The sequence below is a fragment of the Corvus hawaiiensis genome, chromosome 3 (genome assembly GCF_020740725.1).
Source record: "Corvus hawaiiensis isolate bCorHaw1 chromosome 3, bCorHaw1.pri.cur, whole genome shotgun sequence".
Taxonomy (NCBI): domain Eukaryota; kingdom Metazoa; phylum Chordata; class Aves; order Passeriformes; family Corvidae; genus Corvus; species Corvus hawaiiensis.
In genome coordinates, this window is record NC_063215.1 from 109525392 (window position 1) to 109544579 (window position 19188).

Here is a 19188-nt window from a genome sequence, read left to right on the forward strand (position 1 = left end):
AGAATCCCTCAGGACACTGGGGGAGAGGAACCCTGTCAGCAGTGCTGCAAAGCTTCCTTGGTCAGCTTCTCCTTCTGGCTACCAGACACACATCTGAGCTGCCTGGGACAAACTTAGGAACCAACATGTCTTAATTTATGGTGGCAAACAGAAAATAATCTCCACATGTTTGGTACAAAAGGCTTGGCAGTTCCTGCTGGAAGATGCTGGAGTGGATTCTCTCCAGTGGCAATCAGCGGGTTCAGAATCTCTGCAAAGCAGTTTGCTTTGTGCTGAAAGCTTTACAGATTCACCAGGACCTCAGCAAGCCCTGGTCCCAGAGAGGTGTGCAGGCAGCATCACCCGTTCCAGAGCAATGTCAGCCCCTCTCTGCCTGCAGATGTCCTGATCTGATGAGACATGATCCAGGTCTGCACTGGTTTCAGACCTGGTTTGTGAGAGAGCTGCCTCCTCACAGCTCTGCGCATTTCTGGGTGTCCACGTGAGATGTTAGAGCAAGCCAGTATTCATGGAGACATGGCATGTCTTGAAGTTTAGCAACCAGGTTCCTAAAACATGGATCCTGAAACGTGGAAAACAGATGTGGTTTTCCTGCAACATGGCTGCAGTAAACAGTCACTTCCCCATGCTCAACCACTTCAGCCCATCCTCAGTAATACTTGGCTGGGGCTGGCTAAAGCATTTTTGGACCACCGACACGCAAGGCCTGTGTACAGCCACGGGTCACGAGTACCCTGTGACACGAGGCAGCAAAGGGATGCACAGAAATGCTTCTGGCTTCCTCAGGGAGCTTTCTGCTCCTCTCCTCAGTCCTCTTCTCCTGTATTTCTCCCAACTGCAGCTGCCACACAGCCGTGCAAGAAAACTCATTGAGGCAGTAAAAGTGTTGCTCAGCTTCAGCAGGAAACACATGCAGGAAATCCCTGGCAAGCCATGCGCATCCAAGCAGTGGCGGGGAGGAAGCTTTTCCAAACCACCTCACCAGAAAAAGGCTCCACCTCACCCCAGTCCCTGCTGTGCCCATGTAGTTTCAGCACCAGTGCTTGCAGGGGACACTGAGGTGAAACACCCAAGGGGTCAGCATCGGGATCTCTCAAGCTCTGGCAAATCCTGGCACTAAAATTTGACATTTTGGGGGGAAGACAGTTTTTATTACTTTTTTTTTTTTTTTAATAGCAACAATAAACGTCAGTCTTTTGGTAGGTGCCTGGAGCTGTGCTTTGCCAAATGAGAAATGGCTCAGCACAGGTGATGGCTGAGTTCACGGGCTTTGAAGAGCTTGGAAGAGCAGTGGGACGCTGTCTTTGATACACTTCTTCTAAGGGGAAAATTCACGGAGGGGCAAATGAGCAGAAAGCAAAAGGTAGTAGTGTAAGAGACCCTTTGCCAGCCCCCGTGGGCAGGGCTCCCAGCACTGACAAGGTCCAGGTCTCTGGCCAGCTGTGTGCCCAGAATGAGGACACGGGAGCACAAGGGGAGAAGGGCACTTTTCTTCTATTCCTCCCCCCATCCTCAGTCCAAGGAAGAGAAATAAGAGCCCTGTATCAAAGCAAAAAGCGACCATATCCCTCCCCTTCCTCGATTCATTTTGAGTTGACCTTTAATAATTGCAGAAGGGAAAATGGGCTGGTCAGTTTGCATTAGAAATTCAATGGAGTGGCTGGTGCATTCCCTGGCTTATCAAATCCAAGACGCTTGGATAAGCCCTGTGAGCAATTAGTGCTACAACCTACAGCCAAAAATTTTAGAAGTCCATATGCATATAGTTAGGAAAATGTTGATTAATTTGTTCTGATACACTCCAGAAAGAAACCCCGCTCAAAGAGCATCAGGGAGCTCAGGCAGATTATAAATTGCCTTGCTCAAGATTGTAAATATTGCATCCATGACTCCCTGTGTGTTTTAAAGACATCTTCATGGGCTGTGCCTGCGTGGAAGAGATTTGTTTTAATATTTTACTAAGGAAAGCATATTTCATCTGCATGGTGCTTGAGAGTGAGGGATTTTTTATTTTGAAAAGCTTCTTCATCTGTGAAGAGAGCAAGTGTGGACAACAGACAGACATGCCACTGCAATAAGGCAGGATGCTGCAGCTGCCCTGAGATGTGATTTAAAATGCACAGGGCAGATGCGAGAAAAAAAGAGAAAAAAAAATGGAGATCAGGAAAAATAGAGCAGGCACTGAGCCTTGAGCCTCTCAACCCCCCGATTCCACGTGTGCCAGGGGCCAGCTGAGGCTGGGCAGAGAGGGATCTTTAAACACCAACTGCTGTTAATTCAGGGCAATCACCTCTTGCCATCAACAGCCAGGCATTTACTGATCAGGGCTGGCACGGCATTACTATCAAGGGATGTTATTTGCATCAGGGGATGGCCAACATGAACACAGAGACTTTCTTTTCTTTGCAAACATAACCAAGTTTCACCCTATACACTCGCAGAGGAAAAGCTGGAGGTGTGGACTGGGTACAATGTGGCAGCTCTCATGACCTACACAAGAGCCCTCCTGACCCAGATGTCTCAATCAGGGCTGCCCTGACCCTGGGTTTTCTTGCAGCACTGGGGCTGCCTGAACTGGTACTCCTGTACTGAGCCGTGCAAGCTCCCCCCTGGAAAGTTTCTGTCTCCTGCCATGAGGGGCTGTAGCTGCACACGCTCAGCAGTGTGCACACACGGCTCCCAATAAGAGATTTGCTGGGGGAAGCAATGAGATTGAAGTCTCATGCACCTGAAGAGCAGAAAGGAACCCCCCTGCCTCGCCAGAGTCAAGGAGCTACCTGATCAGAGGGCTCCTCTTCTCAAACTGACTGAAGAAATGTCCCTGGCTCGGCACTCCCAGGGAGACCATCACACTCGAGCTGGAGGGTGACATAACTCCAAGAAACCCTACCACAGAGACAGCTCCAAATGCCAGCAAAGCTGCAGGCAGCTGCAGGACTGAGAAGAAAACGGGGCCCATTCTGTGCAACAAGCAGCATTTTTAGGGAGAAAGTTAGGAAGACAGACTGAAAGAGCTGCCGTTCAAAGAGCTGCTAACATTTCCAGTATGCCTTGAAGAATTTTGTCTATTTTTGTGCAGTGAGCTGAGCTCTGCTGATCTAAATCCAGATCAGCTCCGCTTCACAACTGCAGCAGCTCTGAATTCAGCCTGGTTTAGCTCTGGTCTTTTATCCTTGGGAAACATGCCTCGCTCTGAAGATCGGAGGGAGCACACGGAAGAGCACAATGCTATGAAAAGCACCAGGAATTCGCCCCTGGAGCCAAAGAAGCAGGCACATGCTGCAGGGGGTGAAACCCACGTGCAGCCAGCCGCAGTTATCCTGAGACACCGCAAGCAAGGAGCTCAGCAGCCAGCCCAGCCATCCAAGGCAGCCAAGACATGGGAAGACCTCACAGAAATAACAGCAACTCTCTCCCAATGCTACCAGGGGTGGATTTGGGATTTGGCTTGGATGGTGCTAAAGGCTTGCCAACTACCATCTGCCACTAACAGCAAGATGCAGGACATGCTGAAGACCTGGACCAAAAAAGGTCTGCTTTGTGCCTTTGAGACCTCTCCAGCTTCCAGCACCTGATCCTGTCTGGCCTTCTGCAGGGCTGCACTGGGCACTGGCAAGGTTTCAGAGCAGCACAAGCACCAAGCAAAGCCTGTGTGCAGCTGCAAAGAGCCTGGCACGTTGCTCCTTGGTGCATACTCAGGCCCTCTAAAAACGCTCCATGCTTTTTACTGCACACTGCTGTGAGTTGGAGAAATGCTGTTAAACAGAGAGGAGACATGAAACACTGCCAACAACTGTCTTCTGCAGGGGTCAGGACAGACCTCAACACCCTCAGAGCTCTGTCCTGGCACGTGCTCAGACTCATCCCTCTGGTGACTTGCTCCTGGTGGAGCTGGTGGCCTGCCTTTCAGTTCTCCACTTTCAGCTGCAGGACACCAAAGCAAGGCAGAGTGTTGCTCCATGGTGGAGTGTGTCCAGCATGCACTGGAAAACAGTGTTCAATGCTCAAAATGCACCTAAACCCAGCTGCTTACCCGGGAGCAGCAGGAAATGTCTTCTACTGCTGCACAGCAGCTGTCCTGCAATGCCTCTTCCAGGTACTGGCAGCTTATCTAGCACACATAATCTGCCAGAAATTGTCTGCATTTATCACTTTTGCCATGGTGTTTGAGCACCTTGCAAGCTTTACCAGCTCTCTGCAATATGGGGAGCTGCTGCTGCCTGCTGGGAGCAGGTGGGGAACTGGTGGGGATGGTGTGTGTGAGTCCTGGGGATGGGAGATGCCCCCCCTCAGCCCCTCTCTGCCAGGCTGGCCAAAGCTTGCTCCCCTTGCCTGGAGTGAATGAGCATCTCCCTTACCCTGGGGTAAGCAGCGAAGACCGGGAGCTTGATTTCTGCTCCTCTTTTACCCTAGATTAAAAAAAGCCTTTTAAAAGCTCCCGCTTCAGCCTCCTTTTCTTGGCTGCAAACAAAATGCCTGCAGGGCATAGGAGGGACAGCAGGCAAGCACCCCCAGGCACCCACTAGTAGCCCTTGGGGGACACCAGCAATGCTCCCAGCCCGATGGGTGACAGTGATCAAGCTTGCCACTGCCTCTGCCGAGTGCGGCCGCCCCGAGCTGTGCCACCGCCGCTCTCCGTTTCTGTGAGAAATCCTGCACGGCATTTGGCCACAGATGTTTGGGCAGCCACACACCCTGCCTGGCCTGCAGCAGCCAGCCCCTGAGGAGAGAGGCGAATCGCTCCTCCAAACACATAACCTTGTGCCTGGATGCACAAGGGAGGTCTCCGGCAAAGGCCAGGCACCACGGGCAGGGCACTGCAGTGACCCAGGATTTAGTTGTTGCATCTGCCTCTGGTTTCATCCCTGTCAAGTGGCATAAACAATCAAATCAACATTAATAAGGGCATTTGGTGGAGGCTTTTAGGTTCTTATCTTGCTTTTAATGATTCATTCAGCTTCCCTCGGCTCTTGCAACCCAAGCCCTCTCCATTCTTTCTGATCAAAACCTGCCGGGAGCCACCCCAGCACTGTCTGGATAAATTAAATGGACTTGGGCTGTGAGGACTAAAGGACTCATATGGAGAGGATGAGCTCTCTGTAGAGGCACATAGAAATAAGCCACGTTTGCTTGAGCTTGTTATCCCTTATAAGCAGCTCCATGGACACGTAACCATGATACTCCTGCTGCCACCACGTTCAGCCACATGGCATTTCCTGATGGCATCATCCTTGGCACCCCCCAGCCCTGTTCTGCCACTCTGCTGTGGCCCCATGACCATGCTAACACTCTGCTGAGGAGGTGGCCACCACGGAGGGGACAGAGGAGCAGAAAGGGGATGCTTTTTCCCCATACTGCACCATTTTCATGTCCCACACCTCTGTGTCAAGCAGCCTGAGTGGATCTCAACCAGAGCAGAGAAACCCTCCAGCACATCTCACATCTGCCAGGCAGCTCTTCCTGTTCCTTGATGCTGATGTATGGTCTCCCTTGTCCAGCTGCCAAAGGAACCCCTTATATCAGATAGCTTTTATCTCAAAATAAACCCTGGAAAAATAACATAGGCTTTGTCATTCACTCTGGGAAAATTCTGAGCTAATAAATAAAGTAAAGTTATTTTAAAGAGCAATAGCTTCCTAAAAACTTCAGCTCAGGGCTCTGACAGAAATAACAATACCTCCGTTGCCTAAATACCCATCCGCTCAGCTTCTGCAAAATTTGCTTTCTTTGGCTGCAAAGAACAAAACTTTGCAAATGTATTTGCTTCATACTCATGTAATTAGCAATTAGCTCCCTGGTGGAAAATGATTCCCCCACACAATATTTGGGTGAATCATACCCAAGTGGGGTTTTTTTAACTTGCTTTGTGCATGTGCACATACATAAACACAGAGGCACATCAGAATCTTGGCCAAATTCTTCCCTTTGATCTGCCCTTCATTTCAGTGCAATTGAGACTAGAGGGCTCCAGCAACAACCGTATTTCTCCTTATTCTCCTTTTCCTGTGGTGGCAGACATGGCCTTTCATCACTTTCCCAGATGGGTAGATTGGCAGGATGATGAAAAAATGAAAGAGCCTCAGTAAGTTCAGCCAGCGATGTTGGCCAAGTTTGACTGAGTCCCCTCTGCCCAGGACACTGACACAACCTAATCACTCAATGGAGCCATGAGAACCACGTACATCCATGTATGTATCCATATTTTCATAGGATCATAGAATCACTGGATGTTCTGTGTTGGAAGATTATCTAATTCCAACTCCCCTGCCTTGGGTAGGGATGCCACCCACTAGATCATGTTGCCCAGGGCCACATCCAACCCAGCCTTCAACAATTTCAGAGACGGGTCATCCGTAACTTCTCTGGGCAACCTGTTCCATGTCTCATTTGATGTTTTGATGGCGAGTTACATGAAGATGGGCTTCAAAGCCACTTCACTTCACTTCACTTCAAAGCCACTTCACTTCACTTCAAAGCCACCTTGGGTTGGTTCAGTTCCCAAATCAGCAAGAGAAACAGCCCTTCTAGAGAAGGTTTATGTACACTTTGGATCTAATCCAGGAGCCCTTAGTCACGTCTTAAAGGTAACAGAAGTCCTCTTGGCCCTGCAAAGCAGCATGGCACTTGTACCCATGAACGAAATGTAGGATGGGAGTCACAGGGCGGGGTTTGCCTTCTTTTCAGACTGGCTGAGACAGGGACCTGTGAGAGTAGCGGAAAGCCACCTGCACCCAGTGGAGAAAGCGAACACCACTCTGGCAGGATGATCACATCATGTGCAGAGCTTCATTTGTGTGCAGCCTGCACCAGCCCATCTCCTGTATTGTTTCAACACACAGCTCAACCAGAACTGCTAACTTTAGGCCTCTGCTGGCAATTCTGCTCACAAAGTTCATGGGGTACCAAGTGCTTTTTTGTTGGGATGGGTTTCCTGGTCTGAAGGGAAATGTGACTTTACTGAAATGTGAGAATTCTGAATTCTGTCCCCCCTGCCTTGCAGTGCTGCTTGGGGATAAAAAAAGCTCATAGTCTGTTTTTATGTTCTCTTTCTCCTCTATACCATTTAACATTGTTTCACAGCGACTCAGTAACAGTGTGCATGATATACTGCGTTTCTCCACCCAAATTTTATGTATCAGAGAGCTGCTCCTCGTGCTGAATGAGACACCAGACCTTACTAGAGTAAAACACTCCTCCCTTGACTTGTCACTGGGATGTTTGCCACAAAGGGACTCAGTGAACATGAGGTTAGTTTAAATTTGAAATTAAAAAAAAAAAACACCTTCCTAAAATGAAGGAATCTGGCTCCTCTTAAGGTAGGTCTAAAGCTGAAAGGCTACAGCAAAAGCAAGCAGGGCAGTAGCTCTCCTCATGTTCACCCAAGAGGATGCACCACTTATTTCAGGATGTAGAGGGGCCAGACAGCCTCACTGCCTTATGTAAAACTTGCTCGTGTTGTTCCTGGCTTCCTTAAGCATTCCCAAAGAAGCTGTCCATCCTCCTCTGCTGAGGGAGGTTGTCTGGATCTGCAGCAGTGATATCACTTCATGGCCCACCTGGAAAACACAGAGCTTGGCCCAGGTCCTGCATGGACTGTTTCAGTGGCCTCAGCAGGCTGTGGTGATTTACACTCTGTATGGAGCTGGCTGTGTGCTTCTGGATGCGTTGCTGGATGGGAATTAGATTTGATTACGTGCTTGCTTATTTGGGTTTCAGTGCACCAAGTGGGGCAGCTGCTGTGTGGGGTGAGTGGCCAGTAGCAATTGATCTGCTCAGCCTCACTGCTTTGCTGGCAGAGCAAAGAAAAGGCCTTGGATGTTTTGTCTTCCTCTCCTGCCCCCAGCTCACGTGTGGCACAAAAAGTTTCCAACCTTTTTTTCAGGGTACAAAGTGGCTTTGTGCAGTAACTGAATTAAATTTGAAGAGAAAGTGAGCCATCAACCAGAGGTGTCTGGTGTCAGAGCAGGAAATTTGAGGATAAGCATCTAAGAGCACTCTGTGCGTATCTCGTGCGTAGTTCAGATGGCTTCAGCCTGGTCCAGCTCCCATGAAAGGACAGCAGTGAAAGCCAGGGACAATAGTTAAGGGATCTGAGAGAGGCTGAGGCTTTGAAAATATCTCAGAAGTGGAAAACAAGGAGGAAGAATAAGTGGTCAGTTTTCAAAGGAACAAGCTCACCTGCAGGGTGCATGGGAGGATATACAGGGCTGCAGAAGTTCTTCAGCGGGCTGAGAAAAATGTATGGACGTGTCCACGGCTGTATACACACCCAAATGGACATGTACATGCATATTTAACTTGAGCTCAGAGAGAACTGTGAGAACCTTCAAAGGCACCCAAGGAGGACAAGGGAGTGGGAAGATGAAGTCTGAAGAAACTAATGCAAAGCAGCACACATACCAATGGCAAAAGACCCAAACTACTCCTACATGCCCTACATTGTAAATCAGCTGAAGCTGCTCCTGAAAACGACTTCCCAGCAGTCAGCCCAGCGGAGAACTCTGACATCATGAAAACAAAATACAACCTTTTGCTATGCAAACAGCAGATTGAAAAAAATAGCATCAAACCAGCACAATAACATTCAGTAAAGCAGCTGCAAGGGCACATATGAGGTTTCTGTCATTCCACTTCAGAAAGGGAGAACATCAAGTAACAGGGTGACAACTGATAAAGGAGTGCAGAGATTTCCATACTAAGCCAGGCTGCACACAGAGGATTTGTTTAGCTTAAAGATAAAGCAATATATAAAAGGTCTGCCTGACACTTCTCATTTATTCTTCCTTGACACAGGAATAAATGCTCTCGGTGAAATGAAAAAGCAATGGGTTTCAAAGAAACAAAAGGGTTTTTATATTCTTACCTAAAGTGCACCGAGTTGTGACACTGACACATTGTTGAAATCAGGAGATTAGCATGATTAAAGACAGAATGAGATGTTTAGGAGGAAAATACAGTTACTTTAAAGGAAAGTTTAGAAAAAAACAGGCAAGCTCCTGTGCTTTTATGAGGAAGTATTAACAATATGCTTTCTCATTCAGTCCAGGCCAAACAACTAGGAAAAAAGAATTGGTCCAAAGATGCTGGAAGGTAGCCCCAAACCAGTGATTCTGGAAATGGTGCAGCTCTCCCACCACCATGCTCTGTGTCCTGTGTCCTAAAAAAGGGAGACGATGATGGGCAGGGAGTCAGGGATGTGCCAGCACCAGCCCATCACCAGTGAGACCACCAAAAGGTCTTTAACTCCCATGGTCACCTCTCAGTATGGTTGTTCAAGGACCTGGTAAAGTCTGAAGACCAGCTGAGGTCTGGAAAGCTCACCTGGCAAGTGTGGACCCAGAACAGGGAGCCTTCTGCTTCTTTGGGAGAGTCTGACCTAACCTGCATGGCCAACAGCATAGTAATAAGGGGATCCTAAGGAATCCAGATGATTATTGAAACGTGTAACTGCATGCAGTAAGATGAACAAAAAAAAATTGCTATGTCTGTAGACAGCAAAAAGGGTTGAATTTACTGGATGAAGTGAGTAATTTAACTCCCTTTTCTCTGGACCATGTAAGACTCAGCATAACCCATGGAGAAGGGTTTACCCTGGCTCTCAGCAGATAGGATTTCAGCCATCAGCTGTTTTTATCCTACAGCAACCTTATCTCTCCATGCTCCCTCCCTGGCTTGACTCCTTTCAACCTTGTGCTTCACGGCTGAGTGCCTGGGTTGGAGGAGATGGGTTTGGAAATGAAATCACTGCAAGATGCAGAGGGCAAACAGGCAGCCCAGGGTGCCGTTTCAGGTCACATCCTCCTGTCCTTTCCGATGGGAAAGTGCTCTCTAGATCTGCTCACACCCTTCTGCAACAGTTTCAGAGCCCAAAGCTGACCACCCAGTCACATGCCTGTGATGCCTTTCTCCAGCTGCGGTACCCTGGGCAGGGCTGCTCCACCGCAGGAACAAAAGGCTTTTTCCCCTCTCTGTCTTTGCTGGGATCCTGATGGTGTCACTCAGAGTCAGAAAGTGACTCTCCCTGAGCAAGAGTGAGCAAAGGGGCTGCTCCTTATCAGTGGCTGAGGTACAGAAAGGGACAAGATCTTCCCACAGTGTGCTCAGCTTTGTGGTGGGAACAAAACTCCAGCTCCTGGCAAGATCCACAAACCAAGCCAAACCAAACCACTCACCATGCTAGGGGGATGTCTGCAGAGTGAAACAGCTTAATTGCTTATCTTTGTGTACCCTTGTGCACACTGGTATCTTCTCCTTGTGTCATAGAAGCACTGACATCTTTCATATGGAACAGCTCTGGGATGATGGATAGGGAGGAGCAGCAGCACAGGAACAACATCACCCTGCCAAGGTCCTCCAGTAGCTCAGCACCTGGACTGAGTTTGCTGGAGGGCTCTGCCCATCTGGGCCCCCTAAGCGTGCTCTCCAACAGCGACTGCTTCTGGCTCAGGGCTTCCCAGCCACAGAAAAACATGGAGCTTTGCCTGGTGCTGAGAAAGTGCAGCCAGGGCCTGGGGGGCACGGTGATGCCTGCAGCAAAAGCAGGGGTGCACAGAGGCCTGCTGGTCACTATAACCTCCATTTCAATGGTCCCACCAAGGGCAAAAAAGACCCATATTTTCAGTTGCTGCACTGCTCCCAAAGGCAGCGCAAAGCAGATCTGCGTTTACCCAGGTTCTCTGCAAAGTGTTGGACTTGTTGGACTCTCTTCATCCTGTTTGCCATCAGCAGGCTTAGACTGGCTTTCAGAAAATGTAAGTTTGTAATTTTCTTCCAAAGGCATCACATGATGTTCAGAGGTGTTTAGCCCCAAAGCAGTTTTCAAACAGCACTACAGAGGGGCTGGGGGGCTTCCCTTCTTGCCCCCCATCAGGGCTGTTTCATCAAGGGGCAGTGGGAAAGTCTCCAAGTCCGTCCAGTCCCCTTGCATTGTCCCTGTGAGACAAACAACCCTTTGGCATGGGAGTAGCTTCACCACTGGCCACACAAGGGGAATCATGTCTGGCCGAGACCCAGTCCCACCACGGCACTGGGACCAGGAGAATGGATGCAACACAGTCCCATGCAAGTTAATGCGGTCTGGGGAGGTCCCCTGGTCCCTGGATGATCCATGGAGAGAAACAGGACTTGGTTCATGGTAAAGGGAAACTCAGAGCAGGACCACCACTGAGACAGAATGAAGGTTTTGCGTGGGCATAGAGGAGGTGCACAGACACAGATCCAGGGAGGGGAGCTGAGCAATCACATCTAGGAATGGCCAGAGAAACCATTGCCACCAGTAGCTTTAGGGTCCTCCCCACCCCATAAAACCCTGTCAGAAAAGCAGAGAAAGGGGGTGGAGGGCAGCAGCTGGTAGGAGGAAAGTGCCAGCACTGAGAGCCTAAGACTCATCTGGGATGTACAGAAATGCAGCTGGGCCTGTCTCTGGCACATCCCCAGCAATTCCCCCAAAGCTGAGGATCAGACAGCTTTAAATACAAGGAATCTTGATCCTTATAGAAGTGCCAATCCTACACTGGAGTCCTTTGGGAAATAAAACCAACAGTGACAAGTCCCTTCCCTTTGGAGCAGGAGCAGGAGCTATGGCTTTGCATCACTAAGCACGTCAACACACATTGGACATGCTCTCCTGCAGTCCCAGCTACTATTTCTGTCCCTGGGTTTCCACAGCTTCTTCCAGAGATGCCAGTGTGGTATCCAATTAACTCATCAGTCACAGCTCCACGAGCTTTGCTGGGTGCAGACTCTCAACGACATAAATAATAAATAGGAAAACTAACATCTTGCTTCTGTTCCCCTGCTCCTTTCAATTGCAAATGCATCTGGTGTAGTCACCTGAGTGCATGCTCACACAAACATACACACACACACATGCACATGGAGACACCAAGTGCCTGCACTCCACTTTGATTAATTGTGCATTTGGTGACGAGTTCAGCTTGTGGCAAGGCTGTGCACACGACTAGAAAACAAGGCTGGCTTTAATAGACCTAATTTTCATTAATCTTGTTGCCTCTCTCTGCCTCACTGCTGAAAGGAACTGAGGTTAATCAGAAAAAAGGAGTCTCTTTCGTAGAGCTGGTGGGAGGTTGCAACAGGGCTGCATTGGTTATTTTCCATACTCCCCTGAGGCTCATGTAGGAACAGACATTTAGTCCAAACTATATTACTTGGCTAACAAGATTTACAAGCAGTTTGAGATAATGCAATCATTTCCAAAATTAAGGAAGGGCATTCTCTAAAAAGTAAAGCTTGGGAGGAGGATGCCGAGGGCTCATTTTCTCAAAATTCATTATCTGCAGCCTGGGTTTTGCACACGTGTGTGTGTGTGTGTTGCTTTCAGACTATGACGACTGAATTAAAGGCCAGCTCTACAGATTCAGAGCTAGCTTTATGTGCAGCATCATTTTTCATCCTCACCCAGAGTTTCTCCCTCCCTCTGCTTCCCATGAATTTTATACAAACAAATAATAGCACCTAAGCAGGGTGCCCAGCCTTGTCTCATCACCTGCTGTGTGTTACCCCACGCAGCCTTCCCCTTGTGAGGAGCAATGCAAGAGCAGAACATGCATCAATACCAACAGGAATGCTGAGCTAATGCAATAAAGCTCTCCCAGATGGATGCCTGCTTCACAGTGTGTCAGATCCCCAGGGAGTCTGCCTGCTTCCTTATTCACCTGAAGCTGTGGAGTAATGTGGTTAGCTTTCCAAAATGATCGATGGTCGCTGACTCACAGGAATCAGAGATGGAAAAACCAACTGCATCATGCTACTGTCCACCACCTCACCTATGGATGCATCCATGCCTCTACTCATAAACTTCCTGTTGCCCGTGCAGGATCCCTCCCTAGGGCTGAGTACATTTGGATTTTAAATGACTCCAGTGGTGGGGTTCCCAGCGTGTCCCTGGAAGTCTGTGAGCTAAACACACAGACGTCACCTACTGTACTGACAGTCCTTCCTTCCCAAATGACTAATTTTCTCTTGTTCCATCATCCTTGCTGAGCTCCAGCACCCTGCTGGGTTCCCTGCCAGTAAACAGTCTTGTCTCAGTTCCACCAAGCTCTGCACACACATTTCTGCTGTTTCACTACAAGCAAATCCCTCAGTCTTTCTCTGCCCGTGTCTGTGGTCCTCCTGGGCTGTGCACTGAACCATGCCCATGTATGCAGCTGAGGTTTTAGTGCAGAAGGATGAGAAGATGTGGGCAGTTGTGGTTGAAAGGGCAGGATGGCCAAAGCAGAGGAACTCTGAGGACTGTGCTCAGCACAGCAGAAGATGCACTGAGGTCTGACTGGAGCAGCAGAGAGAAGAGCAAAGGATCAAACCTTGCTCCCCTCAAACAAAAGAATGGAGCACATTAGAAATCCTGCATGGCTGTAAAGACAAACCCTCTTCATGCACTTCATCTGCCAAGTTTCACGTGTGCAACAAGGTCTGCTAAGTGCACAGGATGTTTAATATTAAATGTTCGATTCATTATTTACACCACAAAAAGTGCATGCTAAGGAGCTCTTCCAAGGCGAACAATGTGCTGAGCCTGGCCCCAGAAAACCTCCCTGCTGGCTCCTCCCAGCAAGGCCAAGGGGAACAAACGCTTTAAAAGTCTGGGAACGCATCCACCAGCAGCAGGGGTGTATGTAGGTCATGGTGATGCAGCGGAGGCTGGGGCTGGGGCCAGGCTGGCCAACGCTGCCTGGGGCCAGTGCTGTGCCGGGGACTCTTTCCCCAAGCTCCTCCTGCCAACCAGCTCTGCCCATGGCATGGTGCCCCTCCAGGCCCTCCCTCCTGAGCCAGACCATGGGGAAAATGTCCCGCCCATGGTCGTTTCTGATTTCTGACAAGGTGAAGGCACCAAGAGGGAGAGTGAACAATTTCAAAGGAGGACAATGACATCAACACAGAAAAGGGGAGAGGCTGGACAGGGAGCTCAGCAATCCAGGTTGTGAGCATAGGGGAACTCTGGACGTAAGTGTGAGGAAACAGGACTGTGAGGCTGCAGAGAGGGACTCTTACTAGAGATGGTGGGGAAAACTCCAGATCTCTTTGGAAATCCCTCTCATTTCACATGGATACAAAACAGAGCTAGGTTGCCAAACAAATACAAGAGAGTTAAAGCTAAAGGTACCTACCAAAGCCTTCGATCCAACCCCAGATAATGCTTCTTTGAACGAAAAAGTGTTTTTCTCTTAACTGGTTAATAGTTCAGACTCTGGCCAAATTTGTAGGAGCCTACAGAGAACCTGAGGATCAGCTCACATCACTAATGTCTGCCCATTATCCTTGTGCTGCTGCTGGGAGCACGGATGGACCCTGCCTCCTGCAGCTTTCTCTTGGGGCTGTGCCAGCCTGTCCCAAATCCAATGCTGCCATGCCCAAAACCACCCTGTGGCTCAGGGCTAGGCAGGCAGGCTGCCCTCCCCATATCTCTGGAAGTCCTGACTGTTTTATTTTGGAAATACTGATAGCAAGAACCATCTTCTGAAGCAAAGAGTGAGCTCCTGAATTATGCCATCAGCAAGGCTTGTCTCCCAGCACGCCACTGGGATGGCTGTGACATAAACAATGTTTTCCAGGGAGTTTTGTGTTGATGCATTCAGAGTACCTCATTGCCTGCCTCCCAGACACAGGAGCTGCTTAGGAGACATGACTTTTCAGAGAAAGCAGCTGTGGTATTTTCCCCCTGCACAGAGCAAGGGGAGAAAAGAAAAAAGGGAAAAAGTTTGCAGCAAGAGCCAGCAGCACACAGTGTAAGAGACTTTCAGCTGATCCCTTTATCCCCACCACACTGTGATAAGCCGAAGTTGGACACTTTCATATCAGTGCTTCTCCCACAGAGCTTCCACCAGAACCTTCTCCAGCACTTCAGTGCTTTCCATTCCTGCAAGAACTTGTATTTGTTGGTGAGGAAACGAAACTCAAAACTCCAGAAAATGCAATGTAAAATCCTATTGCACCCAAACTCCATGCAGATCAGAGAATGTGCCTCCTCGTGACCAATGCCCATGTGCTTAGCAGCAAAACACAGAGAGCTGGAGAAAGCTCCTCACCCAAATGCCACCATGCTGAATATTTCCAAGTGTACCTGATGGAAGGCCACAGCTTTCAGCTTCCAGCTGCCCAGTGGTTTGCACAATGCACTTCCAAACCACTCACTGCTCACCAGCAGGGCTGCCTTGCTCTGAGTCAGCAGAAGCTGCCTGAGACACTAAAGCTGCTCAATGTGATGGAAGAAGCAGCAGGCAAAATCGTGTAACTCATCAGACAATGTAAGATATCATAAGTAATAAGCAGCAGCGGCAGTCTACAAAGTGGTTTATAAAGGGCTTGATGAGTAACTCAGCTGAGCCTCTGGATTACACACAAGACGAAATCATTTCATTTCTGTCATGCAGCAGCCCATCTGCAGTGTGCAAGGAACCATCCCTGCTTCTCACATCTCGAGGGCTTCGGATAAAAGGCTGAGAATCTCGCTGCCAAAACCAGGAAACACAAGGCAAATTTTTCACTTGCTCCTGAAAGAGATGAGAGATTCTCTACGCCAGATTTCTGTAATTGGGGAGCACTTGACAGGCACAGATGTGCAAATCCTGAAATGGACACACAACTGTGAAAAGTTCGAGAAGGGGGCCATGGTGGTTGATTGCTGCTCCCCAATTCAAAGCCAGATTTGGCTGGAGGCACGGACTTACATCCTAAAAAACTGCACTGATTTCTGCCCTGTGCAATACTGCTGAAATTCAAGGGACTAAATGCCTGCAAAGGGGACCCAGAGTGAACCTGCACACTGTCAGGCGCAGGAGCTACAAGCACCCACTTCTCTGATCCAATCACCACTTCCAACGTTAGCAGTCCTGCTTCCTCAGCAGAGCCTCCCTGGCTATCTGCCCAGGGGATCCTACTGCTTCAGCTTTCCTAATCTCCCTGCATTTTTCACCAGACTGTCTCCATTCTGGCTTCTCACAGAGGGTCCCTGAGTAAGCCACTCTCTACTTTGAATTGCTTGAATAATTCAGAGACATGGAGAAGCCAACAAAGAACTTGCCTGATTCTCCTGAGGGTTTTGAGTCAGCATCTTTGCATCTACCTGCAACATGGAAACCTGCTGCACATGCAGCATGTGTGTTACATCCTAGGCACATGCTTCCTTGCAGGTTTGCCTGGAAATGCACAGCAAGGCTGATGTGGCCAAAAGGCACTTGGCTCCTTGCAGAGCACTCATAGAGTCAGACTGATAAAGAGCATTCCCCCAGGACTGACACAGCTTCAGCCCTGATACTCCTCTGCTTGCAGAGACAGTGTGGGATGGGGTGGGCAGCTGAGCACGAGCCAGCTCATCCCCATGCTCCTTGTGAGGTGAGTCCTGCTTGCTGTTAGCGAGCTTCTGCTGGAGGGCAGGAAGGCTCTGCACAGGGATCTGGACAGGCTGAGGGGCCGAGGCCAATGGTAGAAGGTTCAATAACCCTCTGCAGCACTGCAGGCTGGGGGAAGAGTGGCTGGAAAGTGGTCCAGCAGAAAAGGACCTGTGGGTGCTGGTTGACAGTGTCTGGACATGAGCCAGCTGTGCCCAGGAGGCCAAGGTAGCCATGGGTATCCTGGCTTATATCAAAAACAACATGGCTGGTGGGACCAGGGCAGTGATTCTTCCTCTGTACTCGGCACTGCTGAGGCCTCACCTCGAGTGCTGTGTCCAGTTCTGGGCCCCTCAGTTCAGGCAGGACACCGAGGTGCTGGAATGGGTCCAGAGAAGGGCAATGGAGCTGGTGAAGGGTCTGGAGCACAAGTCCTGTGAGAAGCAGCTCAGGGAGCTGGGGGTGTTTAACCTGGAGAAAGGAGGCGCAGGGGAGACCTTATCACTCTCTACAACTCCCTGACAGGAGATTTGACCCAAGGTGGGGGTTGGCCTCTTCTCCCAGGAAACTAAGTGACAGGACAAGAGCAAATGGCCTCAAGCTGTTCAGATTGCACATCAGGAAGAATTTCTTCACTGAATGGGTGGTCAGGCATTGGAACAGGCTGCCCAGGGAAGTGCTAGTCACCATCCCTGGAAGCGTTCAAGAAATGACTGAATGCGGCACTCAGTGCTGTGGTTTAGTTGACATGGCAGTGTTTGGTCAAGGCCTGGACTCGATATCAGAGCTCTTTTCCAATCTTAATGATTCTGTGATTCTAAGCAACAATGCACTCCTGGGCTCTTGCCAGGAGAGCTGGCTTCATGTCAAATGGAAAGACATCAGGAGAAAACATCTTCAAAATGCTTCTGATCACTGCCTTGCACTTCAGGGCACTGTGCTGAGGGAGAGCTGCCCCAGCCACCCTCCCTTTTGCATCCCCTGTATGCAGTGGCACCACTGTCACAGCCTGAGAAAACCCCTTGCTGGACTTTGGCACAGCTGAGGCACCTCAGGCATGGGGAGAGTGGGTCCTAGCTTACTCCTAGGACAGCCATTTCCTGAAACTCATCCACCTCTCACACAGCCCTCTGCTGCTTGAGGCAGCACAGACAACATCCTCCAGCCCCCACAAGCTCATCTGCCTCCTGCTCAGCAGCAGCAGGCAGGCTTTTGGCTGCAGATTTCACCAGCAACCCCAAAGAGGAACTCTCCATTCTATGACATTTCCAGGCAGCCCTGCTGCTCCAGCACCTCTTGCTCTGTATGGTTCAGCACTAGCTAGAGCTGATTTTAAACCCTGAAGAGTTGGTTTCCACCATGCCACAAAGAGCCATATAACAGCACCCTGAGAATCACCTGGTGTTCAGAGGAGGAGGGTTTTGTTATGAAAGAGGACAGAAGTACCTGGGATAGTCTAGTTAAAAAATAATTTGGAGCAACCCAATTGCCAATGCTGTTTTTTATTAATCTCTGGGCTGCCATTGCTTCTGGCTGGTGGCAGGTGGGAGTCTCTGCAGCAGTTGCTGTCTGGCCCTGTTGGAGTGTGGGGTGTGGGAGTGGACTCAGCAGCTCCTGTGCCATGGCTGACACGTCCAAGGCACAGCTGTGCAAGCCAGGCTGGCTGGATGTGAGGCCAGGAGCACACCAAGCTGAGCCTAGGGAGCAGGCTGGCTTCCGAAAGCACAGCAAGGTAACAGCACAGTCCAGCCTTCCCTCCAAATTCATCACCATGAGACATCTGCGCTTTGCTGCCTTTGTCCATCTGCTCCAAAACAAAGACTCACATCTCTGATGGCAAAAAACATGGCACAAACAGCTGCCCTTCACCCAAGAACCCAAAAACTACCCAGGGAAGTGTGCAAACCCTGGCTTCTCCTGCTCTACAGCTGGGGCATTGTCAGTAAGGGGATGGGAACAAACCCCTTCTGGCTGAAAGACAGCTTCCGAGAGGGCTGTGGTGAGGCAGAGCATTTCTATTCTGAGCCACATCTCATAAGGTCTCCAGCACACGGCTGCTTTCCCAGACCTTGCTTTAACTTCTCTGGAATGATGGGAGGGGAGGGGAAGGCCATGGAGACTGCCTTCCTGGGGGGCTGCCTTTTGGCACCATGACAGTGGGCTTTCAGTTGCAAGGGGGCAACATAAATATGCCAAAGTGTTGCGGGCCGTGCTGTCAGTCAGTTCAGTACACCTAATTCTGCAACATCAAATGTGTCAGGCTCTCCAGTGCTCATTTCCTAATTTATTCTCCCAGGCTAAGACAGTTGGTTTGTGCCTGTGTAGCTCCTCTGCAAGGCAGATTCAGAGACTATCCCAGCTGGGTAGTAAACCAGGATAACGGTGTGCTGCAGCAGAGGAATTAGCAAATGGAAAGGAAAGCAGAGAGAGGGGATGAGCATGGAAGAGAGCTGGCAGGAGCCATCACGTCTGCAGTGATTTATTTTCAATTTCACTTATGAAAACCTCCCTGGGCACAGATTGCCTTTCCCCACGTCGTCTTTGTTATCACTCCACCTTGAGACTGGGTGATGTGGGCGTTTGATAGACTACCTGGAAGCCCAGTTTATTTCCCTGGTGTTTCCCTGTGGCGTGATGAAAGCTCTGCTTCAGAGAGCTGTGCCAGCCACAGCCAGGCAAAGCCCTTGCTGTCCCCAAGGCAGGCCTGTGTTGCAGTGCCCCAAAGAACAACTGTGTCCCCACCTCTGAGGTGCATCTCAATTCCTCACAACTGGAGAGTCTGCACACCAGCCAGCACAGGATCTCTTTGTGTGGGAAGCAAAATCAAGCAGGGAGTTTC

The 19188-nt window shown here is 49.7% G+C and overlaps 1 protein-coding gene across 10 annotated transcripts in view; it reads right to left on the reverse strand.

Annotated features, from left to right (window-relative positions):
• SLC8A1 (solute carrier family 8 member A1) overlaps positions 1–19188 on the reverse strand; it is a 138023-nt gene that overhangs the window by 64769 nt on the left and 54066 nt on the right. The window lies entirely within an intron of this gene.